Here is a 27,978-nt window from a genome sequence, read left to right as displayed (position 1 = left end):
AACAACCATAATAAACTCAAATCTCAATGTTTTACTTAAGATTTCATAATCATCCAAAAATATCCTATCATCCTTGACAACAATGATATGCTCAACAAAATTGATTTAATAGTAATGTCATAAAGTCTATGATAACGGATGTCCACATATCATCCCTTGACAACATTGATACGTGTAACAAAATTATTTGATTTATGAATAATCATGTAACCCCAAATAGTGTTGTTTACAAACTATGGAATATAAACTATAAGCAGGCTCTCTTCCAACCAAATAACCATGTAACCTCAAATAATGTTTTACAAATTGTAAGATTAAAGATATTGTGTATATTCAACGAAATTTAAAGTACACACAAAATTAAATATCTATTTAAACATAGGTCACTAATAATTATATGATAATGGTTCGTAAATCATTATTTAACTAATTTAATAGTTAAATATTTGATTTTAAACTATTATAGATATTCAATAGTTTGTATATTAGTTTATATGTTTTATAAATAATCATGGTGAAACTTTCTATATCTAATAGTATAATTAGTTGTAAAGAGTTAGTAAAAGTTAGTGTAATTTATATTACATTAAATGCATTTTTATATGGGTTACAACTAATGGGTCATGCTAATTAAATTCATGACCCATGGATAGCATGGATTAAGGAGAGTAGAGATTAGAAAACATAAGGAAAATTAAAACATAGATTGAATGTGGTGATGACACATCATCTTCATTATTTTTGTTTATTAGTATAGGTAGATTATAAGCAATTAAATATCTTTTGTTAATTTTTTGTATACTGTTTGTAAATCAAGAAATCGACTAGCTTCCATATACAAACTACAATATCTTCTTCCCTAAGAATCAAAGACCGACATGTTCTTTATTATACTTCTCCTTCGATTAGTCACTGTTTGAAAATCGTGTTGGCGCACCCATGTTTGAAAACCAAAACCAGGTGTAAAAAACTTGCACTGGAAACGTCTTTCAATAACAAGTCGTGACAAAAAAAAATTTCCACTACCCCTGACATTATGTTCTGGATCCGTCACTGTGTACACCCCTACTCTTAATGGTTACCTCTAAATCAATAAAAAATTATGAACCATTAAGTTATAGCCTTTTAATGATCAAGTTATAGCCTTTTAATGATCAATAAAATGATACCAAACAGTCACTAAAGGATTACCCTTCATGGGCTTTCATCTTCATTGCAGCCCTACCAAGAGCTTTCATCTTCATTGCAGCCCTACCAAAAGGTCTCCATGTCTTGCTAATTGTTATTAGATTTTTTTTTTCATAAATAATGTTTGACTGAAAGGTTTCTTATATAATTAAACAAAAATAAATGAAGCAAAATTTATGTACAAATGTCAAAATTACACAGCATCAACTTCTGTCTGATACATGAAGGAAAAAGAAACACCAACACATAAGCAATTCAACCTTTATACGACAGAAACATGTGAAAAATATATACCACAAAAACAACAAAAATAAAAATAAAAATAAACCCAGTATATCATATGACTGGCCATACCCCAAAAGTGAACTTTCAAGTCAAAATCGCCATGAAGACCGTTGACCATCCAGTAAGTGCAAATGCTCCAACTATGTAAGTCCACATTGTAAGCACCGAACACTCCTCTTGTCCCACATCGAACAATTGTGTCATTGTACCTACATAGTTAGTGTAACATTTTGCTGTTAAAAGAAGTCTACAAATTTTAATCACAAGTCTCTTTAACTTTATTATTACAGTAATTATATTATATAAACAAAGCTTTTGCTTACTAATATTCATGGCAGGGGGCACAGTGAACTGGAGCAGTAGCACAAAACTAAAGAGCGGATCGGGTGGAAGTAATCCGAGAGCCGCGGCTGCTTTGATAACACCGACTCCAATCGCGGGAAGAATTATCATCACTATGATGATAGCAGTAATAGTAAGAGGTCCTATGCTTGCGTTTCTTAAACCTGTTAATCCAAGCAAATATAATATCAGTTCTCAACATAATATTGGTTCTACCAACATATTATTTTCTGTCATTGTTTATATATTTACCTTGTATGAGGTTGCCTCCAAGTATAAGGGTGATGCAAGGTCATGTTCCATCCCTAAATCAATAAGAAAAATGTTACGATGACAAAGCAAATGACATTTATTATAGATATAATAAAGAGTGTTGAAGTCGTTAGAAACTTGAAATTATTAAAATCATAACTCCAGTAGGTGTTTGAGGTGAGTTTAAGATCAGATTTCATGTAATGAGCATCTACATTAATAATTTGTAACACTTAGGATCATAAACGGGTATACCAAACCAATATTTTAGATATATGTTCGATAAGAGAATATATGAAAGCAAAGATGAAAAGTTGTACCCGAGTAACGTGATAGAGTCTTGGATGACTCGCAACGGAGCATCATCACCAATCAGAAGCTTTTTCAACCATGGAACCGCGCCGAAAATGAATCCTACAATCTGGTGATTATAGTTTTGCATACATATTACTTTAGTCAAAGATAATAAATATATCACCTTTTAAATAGGTAACATATGCATATCTATAGCACAAATATTACAGCACCAAAAAAAGAACTTACAGCACCAATGGTTGGAGGTGCTAACAACTCCTCCAATAACTTATTTAGAGTTTCAATTAGTCTACTTTTAGAAAGCTTTTTCTCCTCTTTGCTTGCTAATTGTTGGTACACCAACTACAAAAAATAAATGAACAATAAGTTCGGTTCTATTTAAACAATCGCATATATGCATGGCAAAGAGTCTTGTCTGTTGGTTGTCTATGTATGGTAAGTTGGTAAGTGGTAAGTGGTAAGTGTACAGACAACCAACAGACTTTTCTCAATCTTTTCCTTAGTAGGGGAGTCTTACGAAAAAAGTCAACTTTTGACCGTCACTGTTCAAAAGTTGACTTTTTTCGTTTGAATCCAAGTCTTTGTTTGGTTTCTTCAACAAATCCTCGGCTGCTTTCATTGCATTCAACTTTACAGCTGAATTTCTTATCAACTGGTATGCATATGTCCATATAAAGAAACACCCCAGCTGCAAAACTTTTACAAATTACATTATAGATTATGGTTATGTTTACTTTTTGCAGGTCACAAACGCTTAGAACTAGGAATAACTAGTAAACACACGGGTCATATAGGTAGGACTGGTCACCAACCTTTTTTGATTCGGGGTGCTAAACAGGTCGTATTCGAGGGTTAGTGGGTCCATCCCGTCACGAACCTGAAATTCTGGCACGAATCCAAACATGACATGAACACAACCCGAATGTCTATTCTTTATTATCTTCACATGCTAATACTTTAATGTTGCAATTTTACAAAAAAAAAAAACATACAAATATATATAAAACAATTACATTTTAATTATAACATCTTATACCAGTTTCTCTTTTAAATTTAAATTTTGGCATAAAATGTATTAAAACGGAATCCATATTGTAAGCAGATAAAGAATGATGGTAAAATATAACATATGGCAAAAGGTAGAACAAAAATGTTTAAATTGTATGAATATGAAAATTTAAAGGAGCAGGTAGGTTTCACAATACCCTTTAACAAAACTAACAAAATATTTAATTATTTACTCGTTAGATTATTAAGGAACTTACTAAGGTACCTCATCTATAATTTAAGGCATCATGTTGTCACCTTGGCGCAACAAATTCTATACCATAGTAAAATTGGCGCAACAGATCAAATGACAACCTATTTATCTGGTGGTGTACTTCAAATGGGATTTTTTACGCACTGACACGGTGGGAATTCATGTCCTGCTCTAATTGACAAAATATATATGAGTAATTATAATAAAAAAAAGTTAAATGACTTTTTTGTAAATTAGAAAAGTAAAGGGTTGCTTTTTAATTATGTTGTACAAAATAAGAATAAGTTAATAGTTTTCCTTTTTAATAAGGTAAAATACGTTCGTATCAAAATGGATTGGATAATGATTTTTTTTCCTCTTTTAATAATAAAACATTAACTTCTTTAATTTTTCTCCCTTTGTCAAGAAAAATACATCTATCTTTTCGGACACATCTTTTTTCTTTCATAATTTATGTGTTCATTATTAATGTTTTAAAAAAAGAATTATTTAGATGGTGGAACTGGAGGGTAAAGGTGAAGAGGTAGGTCCCAGCAAATTATCTATTAATAATGTGGGGGTGGGAAAGATGCGATGCATGGCGTTTCTCGAGTTTAATTTGCTGGCCCAGATTGTTGTGGCGTGACGTGGTTCCAAGTTGGAAATCATAAACAGATATTTTCTCCTTTCAATTCTTAACTTTTTGGTTATATTATTCACGTAAACTATTTTGCTGTAGTGGTCACACTTAACTTATAATCAAATATTCATTATACCAAGTAATCTAAGTGGGTAGATCTTGGCCTTTACTTCATCATGCATAAAGTGGACAAAATGAGATTAAATCACCTTGATATTCAAAGATGTATTTTTTTAAATTAATGAACTGGTAACTAGTACTAGCTCAGTACGCGTAGACCATGATAGAGGATGCATGGCGGAGTTGATGATAGACAGAGTACGAATCTTATGCCTACTTATTTTAGAAAGAATATATTTTACAATATGAATCGTTTGCCTGCTTTTAGAAAGAATATATATATATATATATATATATATATATATATATATATATATATATATATATATATATAAAGTAAAGTTCTTTTTTATCAATTATTTAATATATTCAATTTATAATATTATATTAAATAAACAATATATAGTTGAAAATCTCCGAATACCTATAGATCCCAAACACCCAAGATCTATGAATTCTTCATTAACTTAAAAAACAACTTCATTTAATCATTAATATAGATCACCTATGATGTTATCATGCTAATTAATCATATGAATGTTTGGAAACATATATAGTTGCAAAACACACGCACACGAACATTGATCATGATCAAGAATATTGCAGAACGGGAATAATAGAAGAACAAACCTGGATCGGAAGCGATTGATCGTCTCCGGTGGAAGGATCCAAATTATTATTATTATTGGTTGTATATGCATTATAGAGATGTTGATCTCTTTGGAATAAAGGGAATGTCATGGTGCCAGGTGCACATTCATTGTGTTAGGAGGTAACATGATGAAAATGGTGTTTGTGGAATTGGGGATTCGCCTCCACCACCACAGGACAAAAAATAAAGGTTGATTGCCGTATACCGTATTAGATCATTCATTTCCCAGTATTTTGGAGATAAAGATTTATGTATTCTAACGGTATTTATTATTATTATTATTATTATTATGAGAAGAGAACGTCATCTACATTAATAATTGTAAGTTTCTTTGTGTGTGTTAAAACCATATGTTACCGTTCATGTGCCTCGTTTTTCATTATTCGTCGCTTCAATGCTAACTCAGTTACTCAGCTTTTTCTTCATCACTTAATCCTATCTTCTAACCCATGTTATACCTAAGATTCCACCATTATATTATTTAATAAGAAAAGAAAAGTTGATTGGGTGGATGGGGGAATGACCATGACCCATATGACTGTGATTATTTGAAACCCGTCATGCGTGGTCATTTGGGCAGGCACGCACGTGGTGTTCTTCACCCATCAGTAGATGAGGAGATGTCCATGTAAGACACGTGAAGGATGGTGAGGGGTGGATATCCTATGGTCTAATAATGATATTATTTTATTATGTGAGTGTATGGCCCAACACATCTATATTAGAATGAAATGAACCATATATTTCGTAACCTTTCTGAAACACGTGACTGCCATTGCTTTAGTTGGGTTATATGAACCAGGCTGGCCCATCAACTAACCAAGCCCAACTACAACCTAATATAGAGGGAAGGCTCAAGAGGCAAATCAGAAAGCCCAACAAATTAATAGATTGAGCTGCATGTCCCCCCACTGCATGATTTCCTATTTTTATTCTCATGTTTACCTAGTCTTTAGGTTTAGTTTACTGCATTCTAGAGGTAGTTGCACATGTTTTCCATTAAATAAGGGACGTGGTGATAAACCGTTGTCTCCTACATGTTTAAATTCTTGTTTTGCATTTGAGAAATATATGAGAAAATTGCCCAAAGTTCTTTGGAGTGTTTGCCTACTACAAAAGGCTAATAATCTTGGTGCTTTCATTCCTGTCTCTTCCTTCCGCTATGCCGCCACGCAAAGAAACCTCCACCTCCGATGATCTCCCACCTTCCGTCACCGACCAACTTGCTCAATTGATAGCTATCACCATCGCAGCTTCCACATCCCAAACTCAAAACTCGAACCAATTAACTGCCCAGTTAGATGCCCTGATTAAAGCCACCGAAAACCTTAACACTAAACTTGATGCCCAATCTACAACCACAGCTCGCCTCGTTAACCACGTCACCGAACTCTCCGATTCCATCAACACCGACAATCTCTTCAACGATCTCCCGAGCACACCACCTAATCGTCAAGAACCACCGGCCAACAACTTCAATCGCTACCCATGTCAACCAAAAATCACCCTTCCTATGTTCGATGGCTCCAACCCTCTTGGGTGGATTTTTCAAGACGTAAACTATTTTACATATTACAACGTTCGTCCTGGGGAACGTGTATCCTTAATCGCATTCCATTTCATCGACGATGCACTTTCATGGTACCAACATCTTGCTAATAACGACCTTTTAGGTAACCTGGACGGATTTTAAATGTGAGGTTGAAATCCGTTTTGGTCCTTCAACCTATGAGAACCATGAAGCTACCCTCTTTAAACTTCATCAAACCGCTTCGGTTGCCGAATATCAAACAAAATTCGAGCAGATTAGTAACCGAATAACCGGTTTATCCCCACACACCCTACTAAATTGCTTTATCTCAGGCCTTAAACCAGATATAAGAGCCGAACAAGCGGTCCTTAAACCCACCACATTGCATGATGCAGGTGGACTTGCAAGACTTTTGGAGGATAAATTACACTTACAACCTTATAAACCCAAGTCCTTTTACCCGAACAAAAATTCTCAACCATGGACCACTTTTTCCACCACACCTACTTTACCGATTTCCCAGGCCACTCCTAAAATAACTCCAACTGATAAGACTTCCCAACCTTCTAATCCTCCACTTTTACCTACACCACCAAAACCACTTCCATTCACAAGATTATCACCGGAAGCGATACAACAACGCCGCAAAGAAGGTTTGTGTTTTAGGTGCCCGGAAAATATTTTCCAGACTTCATAGTTCCTTGTAATCGTGGATAACGATGATTTCCCAAACCTACACGAATCACCTACGTTAGACTCAAAAAAAACACCCCACCACCCGATTTCATGTCATTATCAAACACGACATTCTTCGGCATGTCTTCCCTACAAACGCTTCGTGTTACTGGCTACATTTATGGCAAACCGGTTACAATTTTGATTTTTTTCGGAAGCACCCACAACATTATCCAACCTCGTATTTCTTCCAGCCTCCGTCTTCTCACTAAACCGCTCAACCCGTTCGCCGTCATGGTCGGCAATGGTCAATTAATTCATTGTGAATGACACTGCCCAGATGTTACGGTTCAACTTCAAAAGACTAACTTTCAAATTCCCTTCTTCATATTTCCGGTTCAAGGCGCAAATGTCGTTTTAGGTATCTCGTGGCTGGGCACCTTGGGATCAATCACCGCTGATTTTTCGGTACCAGAGATATCGTTTAACAAAAACGGAGTTACCACAACCTCTGTGGCGACCCATTTAGCCAACCGGTTTCACCAAGCTCACTTTCATCTCTAATTCGCCACGGTCAGTAGCATCACTTCATGCTATCGTTACGGATTCTAAACCACTAACGATAACACCCAATTCACCACCAACAGACCCTCTCATTCACACTCTCCTACAAACATTTCATACCTTATTCGAGAAACCCCATTCCTTACACCAAAGCGACCACATGATCACCACCTACCCATGCTCAATGACAATCAACCTGTCAATGTTAAACCTTACCGTTACCCTCATTTTCAGAAACAAATCATGACCCAGTTAATTGCCGAAATGCTAATAGATGGTATTATCCGAACGAGCCAAAACCCATTCTCATCACCCGTTTTATTGGTAAAAAAGAAAGACGGAACATGGCGTTTTTGTGTAGATTACCGCACCCTAAACGCAGCAGCGGTCAAAGATCGGTTTCCCATTACTACCATTGATGAATTGTTAGACGAGTTACACGGCGCTACCGTCTTCTCCAAAATCGACCTCCGTCCAGGATATCACCCAAATACGTGTAGCCGAACAAGACATTCATAAGACAGCTTTTCGCACAACCGATGGCCATTACGAATTCCTCGTCATGCCCTTTGTTCTTACGAACGCTCCGTCCAGCTTTCAATCTGCCATGAATGATCTGTTAGGTCAGTCCTACGTTGTTTTGTGTTGGTATTTTTTGATGATATCCTTATTTAGAGCACCACAAAAGAAGAACATTACTCACATTTGAAGTATGTTTTTGAAACCTTATCCCAAAACCAATTTTATGCCAAAGCCTCCAAGTCTGTGTTCGTTGTCCCAAAAATCTCCTTCCTCGGCCATTGTATTTCTTGCACAGGGGTCTCGCCAGAACAAGATAAAATAGATGCTATTTAACAATGGCCCACCCCAAATTCATTCACCGTTACCTGATATTACCGACGATTTGTACCCCACTATGCCACAATAGCCACTGCTTTAACCGACATCCTTAAACAAAAAGAATTATCTTGGTCTGACAATGCCAACACAGCTTTTACCACCTTAAAAGAACACATGCAAGAGCTTGTCACCTTAGCCTTACCAGACTTTACCAAACCCTTTGACCTCACCACAGATGCCTCCGGCCTAGCCATTGGTGCGGTACTATCCCAAGACAATAAACCCATTGATTTTTTCTCAAAAAAGCTACGCTCAACCATGCAAGCCCATTTAGCATATATAAAAGAATTGTATGCTATCACAGAATCGGTGCGTAAATGGCGTCGATACCTTCTTTGGTGTCGCTTTCGTATCTTTACCGATCACCATAGCCTCAAACATTTACTAACCCAAACCATCCAAACACCGGAACAACAAAATTGGGTCACCAACCTCATCGGTCATGACTTTGAAATTCATTTCAAACCTGGTAAAGAAAATACTGTAGCCGTTGCATTAAGTTGAGTCACTCTTCCATCCATTTTCACGTTATCATACCCCACAGCTCCTTGGTTAGATAAAATTAAATATTACTTTAAAGAAAACCAACTAGGTCGACCATTGGCAGAGCAGATAACATTAGATCCTACCACTTTTATCGAGACGGACTAGTGTATTAAATGGGTAGGATTATCACCAAATTGCGTAAGCGATTACTACACGAATTTCACTCTTCATTTTTAGGGTACGTTTAAAAAGATTTTAGCTTCTTTTACTTGGCTAAGGTTAAAAAAAGACGTCGCCAATTTTGTAAAAGAATGTGCAATTTTTCAAGCTATTAAGATTCTCACTCATCGTGTAATACCCGTAATTTGACTTGATAATAATAATAATAATAATAATGATAATAATAATATATTGAAAATAGATTTGGCTAAAATGAATTATATACATAACTGGATAAACTAAAAGAAATCTATTTAATGATTTGAATCCTTCTACGTAAATTTATTTTCCTTTCCATCACATGTTGATATTTTGACCAAGAACCTCCATTATCTCTTATCTGCTACAAACTAACTATCCGAAGAATGAGCATCATGACGGGGAACCCCGATCACTTGGCTTATATAACCCTTAAGCCATGTAAATCAACTCTAAACCCATCACGATTTTCATACTCCCTGACGACCCACATAGTCCGCCGTGACCCACCATAAACACCGCGATCTGTTATCACCGGAGACAACCAACGTCGACGCTTCTGTGTTTGACCCAACGCCACCTTTTGACACCGCCGCTATTCGTGAAAGTGAACTATCGTTCACTGCTCTTACGACACATTCAGTTTTGTTCGCTATCTGGTATGGATATGATTCTTCGCTTCTGGTTTGTATTTGCTTTAACTTGTTCTAGTATATATGGCGTTCTTGTTTGTTGATTTGTTCCCGCGACGAAAACTTGTGTAATCAGAATCAATGTTTATAAATCATGATCTTAAACAAAAGAATTTTCTAGGCTTTCGTTTGGATCTGTTTGTTATTTGGCACTCAAGTAAGGATGTTGAAAGTATTAATTTTAGATAAAGGGTTTAAGCATGCAAAGAAAACATAACAGTGCATACTCTATCGTTAAATTTTTGTCCAATTCATTCATGCAGCTAATTTGTATGTGTGTATATATATACACGTAGGTGTGCGTGTGTTTGGTTAGAACTAATAAAAGTTTTATGAATTTTTTTATATAACTTGCAACCCAACTTTATGATTTAATATGTAGGTGCTACTTAAATATAGTGTTGATTGGTTTTCTGAGTAAAGTCATGTCGTGTTATTTTAATTCTTTCATAACAAATAGGCTTTTGTAATTCAAAGTTATACATATTAATACTTAAATTTTGGAAACTTAAAACTTCTTGGATAATTAGTAAAACGAACATATGACAATAAGTTTGATGAATAGATCACAAATTTTAAGTGTGACCGTCGCGGGAAAACTAACGAGTCGCCAAATTTAATTAAGTTATATGTGTTCAACTCGTAATATAACTATGATTAAATTATAGGTTCTGAATGCTCATTCATTTTTGCTTTGATTGCTAAACTAAGACACGGTTTCTGGTTTCTTTCACTCATAGTATTATTTATATTCCGTTGCTTCGTAGTACGGTTTATGTTTTCGTTTACTCGTAGTATTGGTCATATTCGCCCAAGCATGTCTGAAATGTCGTATGGGCGTCAACGGCATGCACTTATCGTGACAGTGCGTAATAAAAGTTCACGGCGTCTCTAGCTTGTGCTTGCGTAGCACTTTGGCCCCTAGAGGCGTATAGATCGATCTTAGCTCTGAGTTTGCGTTTGTTTTGTGGAGATGGAATAATGGGTGTACTCCACGCTCATCGTCTCATAGGTGCATGGACTAGCTAGCTGTGTACCGGTCTGTTATGTTTAGGCTCATGGGTGCTTCCGTCTCATGTGACTCTGAGTTATTGATATGTGTAGTCACGTGGTTTGATGTGTGTATATGTTATGATATGTTTATGATATGCTTCCGTATGCGTTTGATTATATTCTGGCCAAGTGTCGGATCATACCTCTGAATTTTATTAAGTATTTGTTTCGGTAAAAAGGTTGGTTTCGAGTTTGAATTGAAGTCCGTATATTTATTTTTTTACGTATGTCCTTACCTATACTAATATTGTTCTTTCCGTTACTGGGCAATTTTTGGCTCAGCCGTATTTTCTTGTTTTTTTTTCTTATTTTGTTTACAGGTAATTCGAGACTCAGGGAAGTTAGTGATGAGAGAGATTAATGAAGTTCAATTTTTTTTAAAGACTTTCTATGTTCGGTTATTTGAGTGAATATAATTTGACTTAGGCTTCTTCAAATTTTGTTTATGATATCTGTAATGGTGACACGTCAGCCCGTTTTGGGTTGGGGTGTTACACATCGTCCTTATGGACCGTTTAAACAAATGGGCACCAAACTTCTCCACTACAGTGCCTATCATCCGCAAACCGACGGTCAAACCAAAGTTGTGAATCGTTGCCTAGAAAACTGTTGGGTTTCTATAGAATTAACAAACTTAGTTAACCATTTAACTAGTCACAATTAAGGCGGAAGCGTGATATTTACAAACTAAACATATGTATCCATGTGTTTATATATGTATATGTTCATGAATAACCTAGTTTATTCATGTTATAAGATTACCAATAATCTATTTACTAGAAACCCGAAGCAAGGATCAAATGATACGGAAAAGCTAAACTATCAAGCTAGTAAACACTTACATTCTTAACCCTTTAAGAGTTTAGTAGATGGTTGAAGAAGATGATGATGTGAATGTTAGACTTTCAAAGGAAAACCCTCAAACGGAATATACCCCGAGCCTCCAACACACACCGAGCTATGCTAGGAAGCTTGAACACGAAAAACCCGAGACCCGAGCCTTTCTTTTTCTTTTTGGCCGTAAAACAAGAAAGAAAGAAAGGAAGAAGTTGTATCTTTTGTTTTGTTTACTTGAAAGTGTATAAATAATCAATGTATCTTGATCATTGTTTATTATCATCATGCAATATCAAATACCCATGATGTTAGGTGATTTTGATCATGTATCCTTACCAAATACATGACATGATGTGATCAAGATTATGGGGTGTGGGGCCCACCCAAAACCGGCCCCAATTATACCTTTTTTTTTTTTTTTTTTTTTTTTTTTATTTTATTTTATATTTTATAAAATATATAAACACCCCATCTTTTATAAACCATTTTATAAAAGAATACATAGTTAAATAATTATTCCAATAATAATTATTTGAATAAATAAATTAACCAATTAATTTATTTAACACTTTCAAGTAAATATTCAGAAACCCGATTTTCTGAATGTATCGTGTTCTGTATTTGTTTTATAGATCTTAACTTAACAAATATATAATTGGTGTGTGTCTAACTCGTTATTGGGTATGACCCGACTTGGATCAAACACGGCTAGCCGCATTAACCTAATTATGTGTCTCGGGCATATGGTATTCCAACAATCTCCCACTTGCACGTGACTCATAAGAAGTTAATGCTAATGGTGAATACCGCCTAACAACAGGTCACCACCCCTAGTGTGTTTGACTAAGTGCCATTCAATAACATCATCCCCTTCAAGTCCATACTTGATATGATATAGGTAACTCTTATCATTACATCCCTTTGTTACTAGATGTCCTGTTAAATCGAAGAGACACAGAGTGATCATTCTCTCAATGATTTAACTTAACAGGCCTTAGACATCTAAACTCTCAACACATAAGAGGAACAAATCCCATCTTGACTGCATACATCCTTGTTGACATCTCGTATGATATCTGAGCTCTTTCTTTTACGTCATCGTGTTACCGAAAAACAAAGAAGAGAGTCAAGTTATCAGACTTGATGAAAAACCAGATCCAATATGCATCTCAGGTCAAAGGACACAATGATACTCGCCTTTACTCAAGGATTACTTATGATCAGTTGCACTAACTCCATGCAGTGATCCTTGAGAGCGGATCATGTCCAATATTTGTATCCCACAAATATCTATGAACCTTGGTGGCAAACCTATGCCTTATATTCATCACATGAATATCAACCAATCCGGGTTCATAATAGTCTTACCTTCATACTTGTTCCCACAAGTATGATCGACTACGGACGTTTAGAACAACATAAGTCATTCATGGATTAAACATGCAAATATAGAACATAACTCATTGAATAATTAAAACATAATTAATTTTCATGAGATACCCATTACATTCGTTCTTATACAAACACTAAATACAGATTAAATCCACTCACTAGAATACCGAAGTCCTAATGCACAAACATGACCCTCATGCTTTGGCCTATCGAGGAGCTTCGTGAGTGGGTCCGCAATATTTTGATCGGTATGAACTTTATGAATACATATCTTTCTCTTTTCAACTTCATCCCTTATGTAGTTGAATCTGCGCTCAATGTGCCTCGTTTTCTGATGAGCACGAGGCTCCTTGATCTGTGCAATAGCACCCTCATTGTCACAGAATATCTCTAGGGGCTCCTGAATGGTAGAGATAATCCCTAGATCCATGATGAACTTTTTCATCCATGCAGCCTCTTGGGCTGCCATTGAAGCGGCGATGTACTCAGATTCTGTAGTGGATAACGCGACAACATCCTGCTTCGAACTCTTCCAAGAGACAGCGCCTCCATTCAAAATGAAGACATATCCCGACTGTGATCGAGAATCATCTCGGTCAGTTTGGAAACTCGCATCCACGTAACCCTTTACGACGAGTTCCTCCTCACCAGACCCATATATTAAAAACATATCCTTAGTCCTTCTAAGGTATTTTAATATATTCTTGACAGCCATCCAATGACTGTCACCTGGGTTGTGCTGGTATCTACTCGTTATGCTTAAAGCATACGAGACGTCCGGTCTGGTGCACATCATTGCATACATAATAGATCCTATTGCCGAAGCATAAGGAACATGCTTCATCCTATCCTGCTCTTCCTTAGAGCTAGGACTTTGGGATGAGCTCAACACGGTTCCTCTAGGAATAGGTACCAAACCTTTCTTAGAGTTTTCCATCCTGAACCTTTTCAGGATTTTATCAATGTACGCACTTTGATTGAGTCCGATCAATTTCCTTTGTCTATCCCTATAGACCTTTATTCCCAAGATATATGTCGCTTCTCCAAGATCCTTAATTGAGAAACGACTACTTAACCACGCTTTAACGTTTTCCATACTTGGTATATCATTTCCAAATAAAAGTATATCATCGACATACAAAATAAGGAAAATGATTATACTCCCACTAGCCCATTTATACACACACGCCTCATCACCGTTTTGGACGAAACCAAACGCTTTGATTTCTTCATTAAAACGATGATTCCACATCCGTGATGCTTGTTTCAACCCGTAGATTGATTTCTTTAACTTACAAACTTTATCAGGATTAGATGGATCGACAAAACCTTCAGGCTGAACCATATGGACATCTTCCTCAAGATATCCATTTAGAAAAGCGGTCTTGACATCCATTTGCCATATCTCATAATCAAAATGAGCTGCAATGGCAAATAATATCCTGATCGACTTAAGCATCGCGACCGGCGAGAAGGTTTCATCATAATCAATCCCTTGAGTTTGCGTGAAACCTTTTGCTACAAGTCGTGCTTTGTAAGTATCTAAATTTCCATGCATATCAGTTTTCCTTTTGAAGACCCACTTACATCCAACCAGTTTGGAGTTAAGTGGACGATTAACCAATTCCCAAACTTGGTTATCGTGCATGGATTGCATCTCGGCGCTCATGGCTTCAAGCCATTTTTCACAATCAGGTTGTGACATAGCATCTTTGTAGGAGATCGGTTCATCCGAATCGACCAAGTAGCAATCATCCACAAGAAATCCATATTTCTTGGGAGGTCGACTAATCCTATTAGATCTGCGAGCAACGTGTGTATGATCAACCATTTGATCATCTTCAACATCCTCGTGTTGAAAGCTAGTATCGACCAATTGTGTATCATCCAGTGATTCTTGAACCTCTTCAAGTTCCACTCTCCTTTCACTAGGTCCTTCCATAAGGAACCTAGTTTCTAAGAAGTATCCTTTGCGTGAAACAAACACCTTTTGTTCACTAGGATCATAGAATATATATCCTATATCATCCTTTGGGTATCCTATGAAGATACACCTGATGGATCGAGCCTCAAGCTTATTTGGGGTGTCACGTTTAACATAAACTATGCATCCCCATACCCTTAAATATGAAAAGGATGGAATCTTTCCATGCCACACTTCATAGGGTATTCGATCCACCTTTTTGGTCGGGGCCATATTCAAAATACGAGCCGCTGTGAGTAGCGCATATCCCCAAAATGATGGCGGTAGTGAGCTTCGTGCCATCATTGATCGAACCATGTCCAACAGTGTTCGATTCCTCCTCTCGGATACTCCGTTATGTTGAGGAGTTCCAGGAGGAGTGAGCTGTGAAATAATTCCACAATCTCTAAGATGACTTTGAAAAGCTTCACTTAGGTATTCGCCTCCTCTATCGGAGCGGAGTACCTTGATTGTTCGGTCGAGCTGATTTTGTACTTCATTTTGAAATTCTTTGAACACTTCAAAGGCTTCATGTTTGTGTTTCATTAGATAAACATACCCATATCGACTAAAATCGTCGGTAAAGGTAATGAAGTACCTTTCACTATTCCTACTAGTTGGCTTGAAAGGTCCGCATACATCCGTATGTATTATACCTAACAAATCCTTAGCCCTTTCATTTGTACCTTTGAAAGGCTCTTTGGTCATCTTGCCTTGAATACAAGATTCACACTCATCAAACGAACCTAACTCGTTTGTTTTCAAAAGACCTTTCTTTTGGAGAGTATTTATACGATTCTTGTTTATGTGTCCAAGGCGACAATGCCAAATGTAGGAATCACTCAAATCCTTTTTGAGTCTTTTAGTAGAAGTTTGATATAATGAGCTATTTAAGGTATTATCATGAACCAATTCATAAATACCGTTGTTTGGTACAGCTTTAAAATAAAAGATACCATTAGATGATACATGCATTTCTGATCTTACAAATTTAAAATCAAAATTACATTGTCTAAGAAGGTGCACAGAAATAATGTTCCTAGTCAAACTAGGAGCATACAAAACATTTCTCAAAACAACTTCCAAACCACTTGGAAGCGATAAAGTGAAGTCTCCTCTAGCGACCACGTGCACCCTTGCACCGTTGCCCATGAAAAGATTCACTTCGCCCTTCTTTAAGTCTTCATTCTTTTTGAACCCCTGCAACCAATTGCAAATATGAGTTCCACATCCGGTATCCAATACCCATGTGTTAGAAGAAATAAGATTTAGCTCAACATTAATCATAAAGACATTACCCGAGGTATGCGCCGCATTCCTCTTGTCTTTTAGCTCTTTTAGGTAGACCGGGCAATTGCGTTTCCAGTGTCCGGTCTCCCCACAACCAAAACAAGGATCATCCTTATGACCCCTCGGTTCCATAACCTTTTGTTTCTTTGCCATAACCGGTGATTTGCCCTTACCCTTAAGATGCATAGGAGGACCCTTTCTTTTGGCTACCTTAGCCTTAAGATTGGGTTGAGATCGATTCTTGGATCTACCTTCATTGATCGCAAACATGGGTAAAACCCTTTTGCCCATGCTCGCCTCGGCTGTTTTAAGCATTGAGTGAAGTTCTCCAATGGTTTTGTCCCACCCGTTCATGTTATAATTTAATACGAAAGTGTCGAACCTTTTCGACAAAGAGTTAAGGATCAAATCCGTTGCTAACTCTTTTGAGATGGGACAATTGAGCTTGGCGAGGCGATCAATGTAACTTTTCATCTTAAGTACATAAGTTGAAACTGGTTGATTATCATCCATTCTACATGCATGCAAGGCTCGAACCGTTTCGAACCTTTCAACCCTCGATTGCTTAAGGAACATTTCCTTAAGTTGAGTAATCATGTCGTACGCATTATGGTTTTCGAAATCCTTTTGGATTTCGGGAACCATAGTCGCCAACATGAGGCATGACACTTGAATGGAATCTTCCGTGAGTTTGACCCAATTCATATATTCGACCTCACTACCCTCTTCCGGTTCTTCGGGGATAGGTGTTTCCAAAACATGATATAATTTTTCTTGTTTTAGAACTATCCTTAAATTTCGGAACCAATCCGAAAAGTTATTGTGGTTAAGACGGTCTTTAGCGAGAATAGATCGGAGAGAGACATTTTGGACGTTAGGGATTATGTTGTCGTCGACGTGTGCGGCCATCTGCAGAATTTTAATTAAGTTCATTTTAGTGTTTTACCTTTTTAATTATTAATACCCTTTTATATATATACCAAATATAATTAATAATTAAAATCTAGAATCCAACGATAAACCCGACTCCGGTTAGGTGACCTTTTTCCCATTGTCGGTTTATCAAGGTAGTTATTCATAACAATTGCAAACCCTTTTGCAACTTCTAGAGTTTATGGGACCGGTTCGAAATCATATTTCGTGTCGGCATGTTTATCCCATCAACACCTATTAGACCCCATGCTTGGGTGACCCTCTTCACATGGTTCTAATTTAAGTCGTCCTACTTGTATCAACTTGTAATATTAACATACAAACGGTTAGGTGACCTTTTTCCCATTTATATGCCAATATTACCTCAACATATTAATTTACTCTACGCGGTTAGGTGACCTTTTTCCCACTAAGAGCTTACTAATATGTTAAGCGTTATACAAAAGGATGGTGTTTAACTTATTATCCTTAATTTTAAAAGGGATTTTTAGTTTTAATAATTCTAGTTGTAAAACTTTAAATCATGTTCTAACATGCATTTAGTAACATGATATTTTGAAACCATTTTCAAAATTCTAATTTATAATAAAGCCATTTTATTATGGGCGTGAGACGGCTAGTTAATAAATCCATTTTATTAAACTATGTGTCACGTAATTACCGATAATTATTAGAACCCGTTTTATGCTTTGTTAATTAATTCTATGTGACGAAGTTGATATCCTAATATCTAACAACCACACAATCAAACAATCAATTAACAAGCATACACAATTATACTAGACACGAGCCACTAAATTAGACCACACTTGTTAGCCGAAACAAGTGTGTGTCTTAGGTCCAATCCTAAGGGACACATGACACATGGATGTTGTAGCTCCCACTCGATCCCGCATCCAAATGCTTCGAGCATCTTCTTCAACCCCGTTGTGATCCATTGGGCTTGAACTTGGGCCTTAGCTTCCATAAGCTTCCATTTGGGCTCAATTGGTGGGCTTAGGTCCTTTTGGGTTTGAATCCCTTTAATGGGCTTGTGAGACCCATTATCACCATACCCGGCCCAATTAGGCCCAAACTTCCAATTTTGCAATCTTCTTTATTTTACAAAATAAATGTCCTAATACATTTTTCTATAAAATAAAGATAATACAAATAACCTATTTATTACATACCCATATGAATAAATAATTACAAAATTACAAAATTGCCCCTAATTAATTATTACAAACCGAAACTTGAATAATTAATTACAATCACAACATCAACCACAAACAAACATCCACTTGGTCTACGGCTCGGTCTAGTATTTAACAAACATAACCCTTTATGTCTTAGGAACCCGTTCCAAAACCCCTTGACTTTATCGGGCCTAGCCCAACCCAATTTGGGCTTGACCCAATAACGTGATTATGGGCTTCGGCCCACATGTGCAAAACACATGGGCTTCGGCCCAATTAAAAAACTCATGGGCTTCGGCCCATTTAACCAAAAATGGGCTTCGGCCCATTTAGCTTTTTCCCTTTTATATCCGGTTAACCCAATAACCGTATTTAAGTGGGCTTCGGCCCAAATTCACCCGAATTGGGCTTCGGCCCATTTGCTCGGTTTTTTTTTTTTTTTTTTTTTTTTTTTGAACATAGCCAAAAACAATAACAAGATTAAATACAAAGAAAAATCATGCATGTTAATTTTTTTTTTTGTATAAAATCTTTCAAGGGGAAAAAAAAATAAAACCGAGAACCCGAAGCTTAGTTTCCCGTATCCCGGCTCTTGATGCCATTTGTTGGGTTTCTATAGAATTAACAAACTTAGTTAACCATTTAACTAGTCACAATTAAGGCGGAAGCGTGATATTTACAAACTAAACATATGTATCCATGTGTTTATATATGTATATGTTCATGAATAACCTAGTTTATTCATGTTATAAGATTACCAATAATCTATTTACTAGAAACCCGAAGCAAGGATCAAATGATACGGAAAAGCTAAACTATCAAGCTAGTAAACACTTACATTCTTAACCCTTTAAGAGTTTAGTAGATGGTTGAAGAAGATGATGATGTGAATGTTAGACTTTCAAAGGAAAACCCTCAAACGGAATATACCCCGAGCCTCCAACACACACCGAGCTATGCTAGGAAGCTTGAACACGAAAAACCCGAGACCCGAGCCTTTCTTTTTCTTTTTGGCCGTAAAACAAGAAAGAAAGAAAGGAAGAAGTTGTATCTTTTGTTTTGTTTACTTGAAAGTGTATAAATAATCAATGTATCTTGATCATTGTTTATTATCATCATGCAATATCAAATACCCATGATGTTAGGTGATTTTGATCATGTATCCTTACCAAATACATGACATGATGTGATCAAGATTATGGGGTGTGGGGCCCACCCAAAACCGGCCCCAATTATACCTTTTTTTTTTTTTTTTTTATTTTATTTTATATTTTATAAAATATATAAACACCCCATCTTTTATAAACCATTTTATAAAAGAATACATAGTTAAATAATTATTCCAATAATAATTATTTGAATAAATAAATTAACCAATTAATTTATTTAACACTTTCAAGTAAATATTCAGAAACCCGATTTTCTGAATGTATCGTGTTCTGTATTTGTTTTATAGATCTTAACTTAACAAATATATAATTGGTGTGTGTCTAACTCGTTATTGGGTATGACCCGACTTGGATCAAACACGGCTAGCCGCATTAACCTAATTATGTGTCTCGGGCATATGGTATTCCAACAAAAACTACCTTCGGGCATTTGTTTTTTATAAGCCATCACTTGGGAATGGTACATGTTTCTAGCAGAATTTTCATATAACACAAGCTACCATTCTTCCATTAACATCACCCCCTTCAAAGCACTTTACAGTCGGGATGCAACAACAATTCACGACTACATACCCGGGTCCAACAACAATGCTTCAATTGAAACGTCCCTCACGGACCACCAACAGATTTTGGAGGGCTTGAAACTATCACTTGAACAAGCACGGGCTCGTATGACAAAACAAACAAATAAGAAGAGAATGGAGAAAGAGTTCGTAGTAGGCAACTGGGTATACCTGAAACTGCAACACTACCGACAAAAATCGGTTCAAGACCGAAAAAATCAAAAGCTCGCGAGACGTTTTTTGGGGCCTTATAATATAGGGGAACGCATTGGCAAAGTCACTTACAAACTGGAGTTACCACCAGCCTAAAAAATTCACCATATTTTCCAAAATTAACAGGTACCCTTGATCATTATACCGGTGAAGATGATTGTGAGATGTTACCGAAGGCAGGCTTGATCGTCGTAACGGACCAGAGAATCAACAGCAACTGCTCATTAGAAGGGAGAAAAGACCTCTAGAAGAAGCAACCTGGGAAGACAAAAGTTCCATCCAAGAGTAATGTTCGTGTTTTCCATACATTGAGGACACTGTCTTTTCTCCAGGTGGGGATGATGATATGAACCAGGCTGGCCCATCAACTGACCAAGCCCAACTACAATCTAATATGGAGGCAAGGCCCAAGAGGCAAATCAGAAAACCCAGCAAATTAGTAGATTATGATTTCCTATTTCATGTTTACCTAGTCTTTAGGTTTAGTTTACTGCATTCTAGAGGTAGTTGCACATGTTTTCCATTACATAAGGGACGTGGTTATAAACCGTTGTCTTTAAATTCTTATTTTGCATTTGAGAAATATATAAGAAAATTGCCCCAAAGTTCCTTGTTCTCTCTATTTTTTTTCTTGCAGTGTTTGCCTACTATAATTGGGTATGTAGATGGGTACAAGGTACTTTTATTATATCCACATAAGCATGTACTTGTATTACGTACCGCGCCACTACAAGTTCATATTGATCGACGAAACAATTATCTACAATATCATCGAATTATGTTAAGTTGAGTTTTTAATGATACGATCAAGATGTGTGTGGTTAAAATCAACGATAACTCATCTTTTTCTGCACGTTGCGCTTTTGTGTTGGATTGGGTAAAAACCGATCTATTTGGACTCGTTGAAAATGATTATTTGCGAGAGAATGAGTTAGCCCAATTTATCCATTTGACAAACAAGTTAAAGTAAGTAGTCTAAATGACCCAGAATTTACATATAAGACTCATACTAACCAATTCACTGTGGTATAGATTAGCTTGAATGAGTACGTATGTGTGAGCATAGGTTTGTTTAAGGGACAAATATAAATATACAGATCAAAAAGATAAAGAAAAGATAACTTTTTGGAAGTAAAGTTAGAAAGTTACATTATTTTCCTAAAACTTTGATGTAAAAAGTAAAAACATAGTATAGAAAATTAGGGGTGAGCAAGATAAGGGTCGAACTCTTGAAGCACGTTTACCCGACTCGTAAAACCCTTAACTAGACCCGAATAAAAGGGTTTCAAGGGTCCGACCCTTTTTCAAACCCTTGATCCGTTTAGTAGTTTACGGATTGATATACATCAGATTCACGATTAATATGAAAGTTAGGAGATGTTTGTATTTCATATATGATTCATCAGAAATTTCCCAATTACTAAGAAAATAAATATTGGGGGCATTTCATTGATTGGAAATATATATATGGAAATCACTGAATTGTTCTTTACATGTAATTTGTGATTGTGAATATTATTTGCATCAGTTCAAATGGTTGATAAAGTTTCGAAGTTAGAAGTATAATTGTTTTAGAATTCATATATTAAAGTCATATATGAGATATGCAACTACTAAATACATAAAAAAGATATGTGATTACTAACCTAAATGGTAAATGGTTGGACCTTTAAAACCTTTATTTATACCCGACCCTTTTATTGTTTAGAGGCTAGGGTCTCGGGTCCATGTTTCTTCATAAAAAGGTAAAGGGTCCGGGTAGAATATTAGGTAAAAAGGTCGGGTTACCCCTTTTAAGAGTCCTATAAAAATTAATTAAGAAGTTAAACGTTAAACAAAGATATAATAAAATTCTAACTAATAAAGCGCAATTAAATTTCTTTTATTCATTATGTTTAATTTCTAATTTTAATTTTATTATATATTATTATCATTATTGTTATATTATTATTATTATTAATATTATTATTATTATTAATTCTAATTTTATTATATTGTTATTATTTTTTTAAACGGCCAACTAATCCTTCAAATGAGCTACTGACTAAATTCACCACATCGAGATACACTAATTATTCGATCTGGGAAAACCCTTTCCTAAGGCTAACACTTGTGAAGTGTGAACACTTGCCCGAATGCACGACAGTACGGTGAGATAAAACTCATTCACTTTAAGGCCCCAACTAGTGAAAACCTCCTCGTCGCCTAATCTCACATCATCATCCTGGTGCCGCTAAAACTAAATGTTAAGAGCATAAATCGAACTTGGGTCATATGAAACACCAATTTTATTCCTTATCACTCCACTGATAGCCCATTAACTATTATATTATTATTGAATACTTAATCTTGTCTAATAGTAATAATGAGAGCACATATCGTACTCATTCGATATATAACATGGAACACTAGTCACTAGATGGCTTTCAATATTTAATAATGCATGTGGGGAGATCCGATGCTTGGCGTGTCTCGAGTTTGATTTGTTTGTTTTGGCTTTTCTCAATATTTAGTCACACTTAAATTATAATCCGTTTACAAGTTTATTACTGATTTACTGATAGAATTACAGAAATTGTCCTTTATATTTACATCAAATTTCAGTGATTGTCCTTTATCTTTAAAATTAACAGAATTTGTACTTTAGGTTTTTAAATGTTACACCGTTTGTCCTTCGACTCTAACCCAGTCAGTATTTCTTGTTAACTCATGTCACATGTTTTGCACATGAGGGTAAATTGGTCAATCAACTTATTTACTTAACAACATTAATAAATAAACTAAAAAAATATATAAATATATAAATATAAAACAAATAATGATCTCTCTCTCTCTCTCTCTGTGTGCGTATTTCTTCTGCCACAAACCCACCACCACTACCACACCCCAACACCATCGTCACCACTGTACCGCCATCACCATCGACACTCACCACCAGCTCAACATCAACACTTGTGACCTCACTCCGGTAAGTAATCGGCGAGATATGGTATCCACGAGCAAGAATATGTTGACGGAAATGGTAACCTAAAAGAAAGAAAGAAAGCTCTGCGGATATTAGACCGCCGCCGGTGCAGTGAGATCTGCCACACACCTCCATCGATTAGATGTGAGTCGTAATCGTTATGGCTTCCACCACCACCACCACCGATATAACAACTCGAGTTTCAAACTAATATTCTATAACCGTTACCCGACCCGCTTTTATAGTCGGGAAATTTTCATAGCGCGTTATTCGAGTATTCAGTATTTTATTAATAATTCTTATAATATTTACTTAATATATATATTAAAACTTTAAAAAATGTTGCATTTTCAACCTACAACTTAACTTTAACCCTTTATGTGTCTATCTTTAAACCTTGAGGGCTGAAAATAAATTTTCTATAATAACCCTTCTTCAAATCTGGACTAACGTTTTACCCATGATCCAAACCCCGAACCCACTTACCCAAACGTTATTCTTGGACCACAATCTTCTCATAAACATGGAAATAGATCGATGCTTATAATTATACATATCAAATTCGTCATTGCCGACACTGGGAATTAGGAAACAGATCATTCGTGATTCATATTACTTAATATAACGAACCATCATAACTCGTTTAAGGTTTTAAGAATATAACGAGCATAATAATGCAATTAATCGAGCATATACCCTTACAAGCCATCGGCCATTAACCCTAACCCCAATTTCTTCTACCATCTTGCAAATCAACATTCTTGTTCTTTGTATGGCCGGCAGTTTAATCGCGTCGTTCATCATCGATCCATCACTATTTCTGGCAATTAATACATGTAACTACTTCGTTTTTTATCCACTTTCATTAACCCTAACTTCAATTGCATTCTAATCAACATGTTATACCAGTTTTGGTTTGCATTTTGGCCGTCGCTGTGTCGGGGTTGTTAGCCATCAATTCGCAACTACAAGAGGTAATTGATACATGTATCAAGATCGTTTTTAACTCAAGATCATTAACCCTAAAGTTAATTAAATCAAATCATAGCAGATTATCGAATTACATATCTAGGGTTTATAAGGTTTGGGGGTTTCTGTTCGCGTCTGGTTATATTGTATTGGTTTTGTTTAATGCTCAATTGGCAACCTAGGACAGTTGGTTGGGTATGGGTGTTATGTGTGGTTGGGGGTTCGAATCTAGACAACCCCGTTTTGCTCTTTTTATTTTTGTTCTAAAGCTTTTAAATGATTTTTTATAAATTATTGTAACTAGTATTAAATATAAAGTAAATGGTATTTTAACAAATCGACGTTAGAACATTAAGGTGTCTTGTAAATTAATCTCGTTTCTAGTTTTCGTGTGTGTGTATATATATATATATTTGTATATATATGTAAGTATATTAAGTAAATCGTAATAATAATCATCATTACTTTATTAAAAACCCGACACCATTATTGGTGTATTCTCGTCGTTGAACGTTTTCATAAATTTGTTTATATTAATTTTATATATGTATATTATATATTCTAATAAAAGTAATAAATAGATTTTTCCTTAAAAGATGTGACATTCGTCAAATTTGAGTCTCGTGCCATATTCATTTTTTGTAATCATTTTGTAACATGCCGATTTCTTTCGCGTTTATTTTAAATAAGTTATACTTCGAAATTGTGGTTAAACTTGTAAATTCGAATCGGAATTCATCAAATCATTTGATAATATAACTATAGCGTGTGCGAGGTTTGTCAAAATAAAGTTATTTATAGTTTGTAAGCTCGGTTAAATAAACTCTAGGGGTTAAAGGGGATTTTCCTTAAACCTATTCAAGATTTAAACCATTTATAACTAAATACCAAACTTGAGGGGCCAAAAATGTAACATTTATAACCTACCTATAAAAGAAACAAACTCTAATCCTAATATTATTAACACCAGCCGCCACAACCCTTCCTCTCTCGCAATTCCGGCGACCGGAATAGCTCCGGCGAGCTCCGACGACGTCCGACACCACACTCTCCTTCCCCCTGTACCTCCGACGCACCACTCCTTTTCCCCTTGCGCACTCCCGGCAGCCCCTTTCCCCTCTGTCACGTTTTTCCGGCGACCGTGACCTCACCGGAAAACCAGCCCTCGTCGCAGCTCTCTCTTCCTCTATACTCTCTATCTCTCTCTGTCTATCTCTCTCTGTTTCCCTCTCTCGCCATCCCTCTCTCTCTACGGGTCTCTCTCTCTCTACGGTTCTCTCTCTCTCTTTCTGTGCTCTCTCTCCCCGGCGGTCTCGGCTCGGGTATTTTCCCGGTGTAGAGCCACGACCTCAAAAACATCTAAAAGGTAAATTATAATTTAGTTTTTAGTGTTATTAGTTTTTATATATCGGTTATTAGATTTAAATTGTCAATAGTGTTATTTTCTTTGAAACAAGTCGGATGGGTATTTGGTTGTTGAATTTGAGGAAAAATGGTTTTGTCGGCAAACTTAAACAAATCGGGTTTGGTTAGTTAAGATGGAATACACCCGGGTTACTAACCACTTAAAATCGGTCTTGGATTTATATATAAAAATAAATATATATAAATGTTATATTATTATTTTAGATTTAATTCATATTATTACTACTATGTATTACTATTCACTATTATTATTATTATCATTAGATATATATACAATATAAAAGACTTATTTTAAAGTTATTAATACTACTTTATTATTATTATTATTATCATTACTATTATTATTATTATTAGTATTAGTATTATTGCTAATGTTATTGTTATTATCATTATTATTGTAAATATTAAAGTTGTTAATAATATTATTAAAGATCATATTATTATTATCTATTAAAATAATATTTTATCATTAATTACTAACAATAATATTAATATAGTTATTTTGTGAACTCATTTAGGAATCAAACCGACATCGAGTATAGCATCATTGTTTATAATCAATATTATTTATTATTATTATTATTATTATTATCAACGACATTTTAATTAATACTAAGATCTTTATTCTTTAACTATTATTATTAGTATTATCAATAATAATTGCGGCTATTATTTTTACCGTCATTATCTTACATATATATATATATATGTATGAAACATTTCCTTTCAAAATTATTATTATCATTATTATCATCATCATAAATAATATTATTATAAGCTTCATTATAAATTCTTTTTCATAGAACCGAACTCTTAAATTAAGCTCGTCTTGTTTCTATTTTGATATTGGTTTAGTTATTTAAAAGTCCAATAAAATAATAATATTTTATTTTAAATTATCAATTAAGTACGAGTCCTTAATCATTAACAAATTAACCGGTAATCCGATTTATAACCGAACCTCATCGTTCATTGTTTCCAATATAGTTTCTTCATGGTTCCAAGTTCATTAATATATTACATTATTTATTTTTAGCTAAGGTGTTTATCGTTTTAAGTCGGATTCGTTCGTTTTGTTCACAAGCTTTCTATATGTCTATCATTAATTAGTTCTCAATTCATCAATCGAGGTGAGTACTTTTATACCCCTTTTTCCATATTTCGTTTTGGGGTGACATTTCATACTTATCAAACAAAATGCTTTATTTACTTGAATCTTAAACCCACAAATGTGATTGTATACTTTACTTAAATAATTGCTCGATTTGGTGTTCTATGCTTATATGCTTATGTGTTTATCGCTTTTGGATGGTGGAACTATAAATCCTAGACCATTTGGCAACCCCTTATGGCAAGGTGTCGTTAACGTAATGCAATTAACGATAACTATAAAATCCCAGACTACTTGGCAACCCCTTGTAGCTAGGTGGTGCTAATGTGTTTAGCAATTGTCAATAAAATCCTAGACTATTTGGCATCCCCTTATAGCTAGGCGTCGCTAACTTGTTTAGCGATAACTATTTTATCCAAGTTTATAGCTTTTATTTATTGTTTTGTATACAAGTTTTGTGGCTCTTTATTACTATATACATATATGCTCAAACTTATGAATTGCTCACCAACCTTTTTGTTGACAAACTTTATTTTATGAAATGTTACAGGTTTGACTTTTGTTGACTCGAGGACTTGATGAAAACGTTACCAAGATTATTAGGGTATTAGTAAAACGAATAATATAATTGTTACTTGTATTCAATTTGTTCGTGCGAACGAGATGTGTTGATTACTGATTTGTTGAAATAAAATGAGTTGAATAAATATTATCACTTTAAATAGTATCTTGTGTATTTGTCCAATCACGTTGCACCCCGGCATGTTCCGCCTTTGGTCGGGGTGTGATAAAAGATTTAAACAAAATATTTACTTATATCTTAGTACATCCTATATT

At 35.4% G+C, this 27,978-nt stretch overlaps 1 pseudogene across 1 annotated transcript; it reads right to left on the bottom strand.

The window, feature by feature from the left end:
• Positions 1-1,450: 1,450 nt before the first annotated feature.
• Positions 1,451-5,123, bottom strand: LOC143601852 (protein PIN-LIKES 7-like; annotated as a pseudogene). Its single transcript, XR_013147732.1, has 7 exons — positions 5,013-5,123; positions 2,900-3,070; positions 2,611-2,724; positions 2,388-2,488; positions 2,068-2,120; positions 1,797-1,979; positions 1,451-1,682 (listed from the first exon to the last, which is right to left on the bottom strand). The product of XR_013147732.1 is annotated as a protein PIN-LIKES 7-like (transcript).
• Between the last annotated feature and the right edge of the window lie 22,855 nt (positions 5,124-27,978).

This window comes from Bidens hawaiensis, unplaced genomic scaffold, assembly GCF_021521415.1.
Source record: "Bidens hawaiensis isolate Kalapana, Puna unplaced genomic scaffold, B.hawaiensis_p1.1 tig00057277_1, whole genome shotgun sequence".
In the NCBI taxonomy this organism is placed as follows: Eukaryota; Viridiplantae; Streptophyta; class Magnoliopsida; order Asterales; family Asteraceae; genus Bidens; species Bidens hawaiensis.
The sequence above is the reverse complement of the archived record's forward strand: the minus strand, read 5'-3'. Positions and strand labels throughout refer to the sequence as shown.